The sequence below is a fragment of the Phalacrocorax aristotelis genome, chromosome 6 (assembly GCF_949628215.1).
Source record: "Phalacrocorax aristotelis chromosome 6, bGulAri2.1, whole genome shotgun sequence".
Lineage (NCBI taxonomy): Eukaryota > Metazoa > Chordata > Aves > Suliformes > Phalacrocoracidae > Phalacrocorax > Phalacrocorax aristotelis.
The window spans coordinates 63,045,230-63,053,745 of NC_134281.1; positions in this window are offsets into that span (position 1 = coordinate 63,045,230).

Genomic DNA, 8,516 nt, shown 5'->3' on the forward strand with positions numbered 1-8,516 from the left:
ATCCGAAAAATGAGAAGGAAAAGGAGGTGGTCAGAGATGGGCACAAGAGGTTATGCCCTAACTTATCACAAGCTGAAAGACACTGATGTTGCCAAAGTGACGGGCAGGCCGTGAAAGGACATTCGAAACCAGCCGGTCAATGCTGGGCTGCAGTGCGGGCGGCCAGCTGAGCACGAGCAGAGGATGAGGGGGCAGTCAGAAAGGATTGCTGCGTTACCCCTGAGGGGGAAGCTGCTACTTCATACTTTCTCTTAGCAAATGCACTGAGTGAAGGTAGTTGTCACAAACTATTGAGTTTTGTCCAACCCCAGTGGTAACAGAAACTCAGAGCAGTTGTCAAATTCTCCCCATGCTCAGAGATTTAAGACCCAAAAGTTGCCTCTCTCTCCACAGACAGGGAAGGCAAACCCGCAGAGCTGCACTCTGGAGGCAGAGCAGGGAGCTGCCAGCTCAGCAGAGCCTCTCTAATACCTTTAGTCTGTAACTCTCAGTCTCCATCGATGCCAGGGCTTGCACCCCTGCCAGCTACAGCCCTCGAGGAATCTAGCTGTGTTCTGGGAAAAGATAATATTGATGATGGGTGAGGACTGAGTGGTGAGGACTGCTTGCATTTCTTTACCACAGCTGAGGTCACAACTAAGGGGGTTTTAATGCAAAGTTATTGCTTTTTAGAACACGGTACCATTGCTTTTCACCACCAGTGGGATCGCTGCGGTAGCCGGAGAGAATGCCTCATTTACAGTGTCAGATCAACGCAAAAATGGAAAAGAAGGCAACAGCCATTATCATTCACTTCTTGTGACTTTGCTGGACTATGTGAACTGAGCAGCATAGCCCAGGACACTACATTAAACCCACGCCCTTGCTATGTTAAACGTTTGTAACCAGAGAAACAGAAGTCAAATTCACGTGTGTTCATGCAGGGTGGGCAGATGGAAACCAGTCCCCCCTCTCCTCTCTCTGTTGCCTCTCAGCTCCAGGGCGAGACCCTGAAGTCCTGGGCCACCACAGCTGGAGCTCACCAGCAGAACCACACAGATCATTGGTTTAGGCAACAAACACCAGTGGGTGAGATAAAGCATCCATGTTCCCTCTCACATTCACCTTAGCTTCTGCAACTAATGACAAAAAATGATTTCACATCAGTGGGCATTTCATTCAGTCTACGCATACAAACGCCTTTCACCACAGCAGAAATGTAACATAGAAATGTAAGTATTAAACCCACTAAATTTTTAGTCTGGCTGTCAGAGTAGTGTAACAGTTCTTCCTATTAGCTGCTGTGAGCCAGATCCTGCCTGAAAGTAAATCTTAAAGCTTGTCTTGGAGATTGCATGCTAGCAGATTTCTGTGCATAATACTCACAGCTTGCCTTCAAACGTGTGCTGCATAAATAGCTCAGGGAAAGGAAACAAACTCAAAGTCACACTTGTAAATGGTTTGATCATGCTCTTCAGTGTTTGCCAAATAGAAGAGGTTTCTTGATGCCCTACAATCCCAGTGAATTCTTTCCAGAGAAATCCCAAAGGTGACAATCTGCACTGCCTTGCAAGGCACAGTTAAGGTAGCAAAAGACATCTGATACAGGTGACTGAACAATGCCAGCGCAAAACACACAGCGGTGTCGGTCTCAGGGAAATAGAAGGGTATTTCTTACAGGTTAACTGCCTTCAACTTTCTAAGAAGGAAAAGGATCTGATGTAACATCACCACAAGTTTACAGAAGTACGACGTGTTATTTAAAGACAGTGTTTCCAAGTGAAAGGTTTTTCTTGGCAGGGTGTCTGCTGCACCTCACCTGGAGGCTCCTGCACCGTTCCTGGGATGGGCACGGCCAGCCAGGCCCTACAGCCCCGGGATAAACAAACTTCTGGATACAAGCTCAGGACGATCATTGCTCAGGACTGAGCTGCAGAGGCAGAAATTACACCAGGAACTAACTTGGTCCTTATGTACTGCACCGTGGGTGTAAATCTGCAATAATCCCGGCTTTCATCACGAGTTCTCAGCAAGGCTTCTTTGGCTTTATGGGATTGTTACAGGAAAGAGTTTCGCTTGTGAGACAAAGTTCATGTTGAAAATAAAGAAAAGATTATTTGAACCCTTGCAGCAATCACATTTTATGTCTAAGAACACTATTAGTATGAGGTGCTACCTAACTCATGTTAGTGAAGTGTGTGATGGCTTGAAGTCAATCAATGCTCAATGATGGATGATCTCGCTTTGGCAGTATTGACCCTGAGTCCTAAACACAATGGATGACAACCACCAGATACTTATTTAAAGGCGAAAGAGCAAAGACTGACCCAGGACTTCTCAAAAATCAAAATGCACAGAAACCTCAGGAAATGGCTGTGGAGGAAGAAGCCTTTAAAGTGCCACACGAGTATACGCCATTCAAGTAAAATTTCATTTGGATAGTCAAAAACTAAAATAATTATTCTAACAAAAAGTAAACAAATGAAAATTGAAAATATTTAAATGCAAGGCCAGACAACGGGCTCAGAGATAAGGGTTTGTCCGTTATCTGTTGGGGCACAGGCAGTTTTTACTGGTGCGTGACAGCATCCTTCCTCAGCTGAATTTGCAGGGGAGCCAGGGACGCTTTTGTCCTTTTGCATGTGAGCCGGCTGCATTTTTGGTACGTGACCTGCCCGAAGCATGAGTGACGACCTATTTCCAGCCCTCGCTCATCGTGCGTATTCAGTACTTTCCTGGCATTATTCAGCCCTGCCAAGTATAATGTTGGGTATGAAACAGGGATCACTTTCCCTTTTCTTGGTGCTACCTTCAGCTCTAAAAGCCCATTGATTCAGTAGGAACAACAATAACAAACTCAGGTAATGACCTGCAACCAACATTGCAGACAACAACAAACTTCACATGAAATGTTCAACTACAGTGCTAGGGATTGCCCAAGGAGACTACAGCTAAAAGCTGCCCTTTCTCCATGTTGACCATGCATAGTTTTAAAGTGCTGTTCAAAAAAACAAGTGGGGTTTTTTTGTCCACTCTTCTTTGCCAAAATTTAGTGAATGTTTCAAAGCAAGAGCTACAAATTCTCAAGATAATTTAATTCCTGCCCCTTCTGACCCTAAAAGCTCATCCCTCTGGGTACCACCGCACACCTCAGGCTGCCAGAGTAGAACAGGCGTACAGCCTCTACACAAGCACAGACAGCTACACGAAATGCACATCGGCCAAGAACCAGCTCTTTTGATAAAGAATTGCTCAAAACATGAGGAATTAAGGGTTCTCATTTTGAATTTAGGAAGATAATTATTTTTACTGTCATTGTGAGCATTTTTTAATACCTAAATTAATCTATTGTTGAAGTTAAAGGAAGTGCTTCTTGCAAGATACCAGCTCTTACTTTATGTTAATTAGCATCAGAAACTAAGAATAAGGGGTGGCAGGTATGACTACAAAGGAAATGACTGTTACATTTGTATATTTTCCACAGAAAAATAACCTAGGAGCCTGCAGTGAACACAGGAAAGATGCATGATGCTCCTTTGAAAGATTCTGTGGTGATTTTTCTAGCTAAAATTCTTCCTGTGCAATATACTATTTCATACTGTACTGTTTTCCTTTCACTGACTCACACCTGATCATGTTTACACACAGAGATTACACTTTAAATCTCTTGGGGTGGATGTAGAGAATGAAGTGACAACTTGGGAACATGTTTATTAAGCAATGTGAAACATCTGCTTCTGTCTTTCAATAAGTGCTTCACCTATTCACAGGAGACACAAATCTATATTTACTTCACAGTTACACCCATCAAGCTATTACAACTATTAATGCAATTAAATATAGCGCAGGGATTGAGCAGTTTCCTTAACCACCAAGGTATTCAGTGTCTGTAAAACCCTGCATGTTCGATGTCTCCAGAGCATGTTTACATGCCTTGCCGTCTCAGCCAGCAGATCCCTGCACAGCGATTTTCTTTCTACCTCAAAGAAAATATATTGTTATTAAAAAATTGCTAGTCCTTCTATGTCTGAAAATTCTGATTATTTATAAAATGCTATGAAGGATGTGGTGCTTTTCACAAATTGGTACTGTCCCTGCACTAATGTGCTGGCAAACACATAGAGCAATATGAGTGCTTAACTTCAAGGGCAGCAGCAATCCTGCTCTGTAGAGTGACTTTAGCAAAACTCCTTTAAACATTATTATTAGACTTTGAGCTCTGAGGGGTCCTTTTACTCATCTGCTCTGTTACTGCACATAGATGTTTACCCTTTTTATGGCTGAACTGGCTTACAGAGATCTGCTTTTATCACTGTCAAGAATGGAAGCTTAATATTATTAATATCAGTTCAATACAAGACAGTGCTTCGAAGGAAGGAGGATTAGCTACCCGAATTATTTTCATTAATCATCACATTACTTTCCACAGCGATGATATATTGTCATGATGCTATAACATAGCAACAATTCTGCTTTCAATACCTGTTTTGATTCCCAATGCTCAGTTCCACTTTGGATGCCAGTACAGAAACTCCTTCAGTCCTGGTATTAGTTATATATAGAAAAGTCCCACCATAGGAATGCCACTCACGCACCTTTCACACACAGAAAAAGCCACTGCTTGAGGGTAAGGCTGCTGCAGCTCCAGGCCGTGAGGCTGGCGCACAGCCCTGGCCCATGCAGCACACCATCGGACAAGGTGACAACACAGCCTTGCTGCTGAACAGTTTTGCACGGCTACACTGTGCCTCATGCACACAGCTCCGATCCCCCAGCAGAGTTAACAGCAAGCAAGGGCAGCACTGCACTGCTGCATAAGCTCCTGTTACCTTACAGGCATGCAAATTTTGGCCCTGCTTCTGATGCAATTCTAACAAGTGGTCACGCAGCAATACCTGCCTGTGGTCTAGCTGTACTCCTCACTTCGGGAAACAAAGATAAACACAAAGTCCCACATTTTTTGCTACATTAACTCTGACAAACAGAGAGCTAAAGGGTCTCTAGAGTTTGACAGTAGGTAAACAAAAGCAACCAAACAAAAGGTAGAACGTGTAAAGCTAATAAAAAAGACAAGGTAAAAGCATATATACTAATGATTTCTTACAGTAAAGAAACCCTTTCTTTTCATGCATGAAATAACATTAATTTAAATTATTTGGGGAAGCGACCATGTTCTAACAGACAGATTCCATATTTAGGACTATAACCAGATTGAAAGTGAAAATTATGCTACAATCATTGGGGAATGTAAATCCTTGTTTAATTGACACTGCGTGAGCCGCCAAGAATAATTAATAAGACTAAATTTAACTGCTCTGGCAGTATTTCCCTTTAAGATGCAGATCGTTTTGGCCAAAGGCCAGGCAATCTAAGGCAGGTCCATCTTTCCAGTGCTGCCAGGGAGGCCCAGGGGTGGCAGAGAGGTGAGCTGGATTTATTTCTTTGGAAGAGTTGCAACCATTTTGTGTAGAAGGGCACTGAGAAGTAACTCCTCTGCTATAAGGTGCTGCTTCATGCTGAAAATTCTTTTCAGCCTGACTGCAAACCAGTGAAACCAGATGAAACCAAACAGGCAGGTTTACTATTCTCTGTTGTGCTTTGGTGAGTGAGCTCTCATTGAACTCACGTGTTCAGCTCAGGAAGGAAAGCAAACCCAGACACCGCGCAGGCAAGTGATGGAGGGTAAGCAGTGCTACCGCACCCGCTTTGGGTGTGAGGGAACTTGGTTTTGTGAGATGCAAAGGGGCAAGTGACCTTTTCAGCCCAGCCCAAAGGTCTGTCTCACTCAATTTTCTGTCTCTTACAGCCACACAGGAGAAAGAGCAGAAGAACAGAGTACAAACTTTTTATATCCTAATTTCATTTTAACACCCTCCTCCCAATGTTTTTCCTGTGAGAATTTCAGGTATCCAGAATAATACTGCTGTATTAAGAAATGAGCAATAAATTGCTGAAAAGGCACCATGATCCAGGCAACCTAACCCAATGCCTTCTGCTGCTACAAATAGCTGCCCCTACCAAAATCTGCCTGAGATGCTGCCTTCAGGTCTCGTGGTGCAATTAGTGCATGCCCAAATCTGAAGGCAAATCAGGCTTCCAGCAGGACATCAGCATGGCAATCCAGATAGCTCAGTAGAGCTTCAGCACAGCAGCATCTCAGAAAAACCTCAGCCCCAGCAGCAACTCAGAGGAGAAAACCAACCTGCCAGTCATGGCAGCAGGACCTAACCTGGGTGTGAGATCACCAACTCATCTTGTGTTCTACAACAAGAAAAGATGACTCTAAAGCTTATCCCTGTTAGCTGGCAACCGCCAGCCCTGTCCAGTGCGCAACCTTGGCTTCTTCTTTCCTTACCATGCAATTAAAGAGAAATAAAAACAGCAATAGAATGACCCATAAAAGCCAATGGAGCGGCAGTTGACGAATAATTGCTTTCACATTAATTACCACAGTGTGTGTCTGCATGAGAAAGAGCCAGGCAGTTTTATTATTGTTTTACCACCAGAAACAGTGCAAAACACATATTTGGATGATGCATGCAACTGTTCTTCAAGGTACAATGAAGAAAAGAAATACCTGTAGCAAAGACTGTCTTGCAAGAGGTAAGAAAATTTCTATTTTGATCCACAGCTGGAGAAGAGAAGGCTGCAGCCATAAAGCTAGTTGTCTGAGCATCTAGGAAGCAACCATAACACAGCAAGAGTTTGAAATTATTTTAGCACTTCACTTAGGAAATGTTTTAAAATCCAGATCAAACCATCCCTACTCAGAGAGAAAATTTGTTTTTGTGGTTAAGATGAAACTGGAAATTCAAGACACATGTTAATTTCCAGTCTGCATGACATGGGAGTAATTTGACTCTGTGTCCCAGTCCCTCACCTATAAAATAAAGCTGAAAATATTACCTCTTTTAATCTAAAGGCACTGCCTTTTAGATTATCAGCTCACAGAGCAGGTATTACATCTTATTTTGTATTAAGTACAGCACTCAGAATAAAGATGCTACAATCTCAGATGGGCAAGCCTATACTAAAAACAGATTTATATGGTAAGATTTTAATTATAACCTAATTCCATGTCTTGTCATGTCTTACTTGGGATGTACTGACTTAGAGCAAAGACAATAACAGCATCGTAACTATGTTTCATGCACCGTAATAACCCTTGGAAGAAAAACTTACCAAAAATACTAGCTGTGAAAGGGAAGGAAAACAAGAGCTGAAATATGATTGTAAACCTTGCACTGACACCAGCAACAGCTTCATCTTACCCATAGGAGCTGTAATTTGCAGAGCTGAGCCTTTTACTTTAAGTTGCTCCATCAGCAGCTACCACTGCCATTGAATCTCCTCACTCAGCATCCTGCTGTCGTGTCTTTGCCTACTTCTCATCCCTCACATCTCCACTACCTTTCATACCCAGTGTGCTGTAACACCACTGAGGCAGCCAAAAGCTGGAGGGTTACGTGCCAGGGAATGAAGCAGGGGTCTGGGAGGGAAGGGGAACAGCCCTGTACATCCCCCAGCAGAAGCACTGCTTTGCTGCCTGCCTCCCCTCAGGAGTGTGGGCTCTCACAGGGACTTACCCTGCTCTACTCCACACCGTCTTTCCAGTGCGGACATACCTCCCAAGAGGAGGATGTCTGACCCCTTTGAACTACTGCTCTGTAGCCTACAAAACCTCAGTCCTCCTTGCCTGGGAGCTCAGCTGTCAGCTTGAAAATCTGGGGTTTCCACACAGTAGCACATTACTTTTGCATGCTTCAAGCCAAGATCCTGCCAAACCAGCACAATCTCTCTAGGCCTTACTGCTCGACTCGCAGCAACCACCCTCAGCTCCCCCGGCAGCTCCATACACTCACTCAAATGCATCCCCCCTGCTCTGGCACAGCCCCCATCCCTCGCCTGCTGAGCCGAAAGGGAGCCGCTGCCTGCAAACCACCCCACCCTGCGTGAACCAGCCTGGCCGGTTCCCCTCCCAGGCCTGCTTCCCCTCCCGGGCCTGGTACCTGCCCTGGGCCTGCTTCCCCCTCCCGGGCCCACTTCCCTTCCCGGGCCCGCTTCCCTCCCTGAGCCCGGTTCCCTTCCTGGGCCTGGTACCCGGCCTAGGGTAGGTTCTCTTCCCCTCCCGGGCCCACTTCCTTCCCTGGGCCCCGTTCCCTTCCCGGGCCTGGTACCTGTCCTAGGGTGGGTTCTCTTCTCCCAGGCCCAGTTCCCTTCCTGGGCCTGGTTCCCCACCCCGGGGCATACTCTGCCACACCCCATGCTCTCTTCAGGCTTTATTCTTAAGGCAAATGTAGGCAAAACCAGCGCTGCCACAGCCCATTACTTCTCCCCACCACCCCAACCTGGCTTTTGGTCACCCTCTCCTCAGAGAGAACGCCTGGCTCCTCTACAGTGGGTTTTGCTGGCTAACCTTGGCTTTAATGGGGTTACCTAGGGCATCCTATGCAGTTTAATAGACAGGGTCTTTGCTTCCTTTCAAAACAGTCACTCTTTACAGGCTGAGTTTGAGTGGTCTGCTTGAAGCACATGCA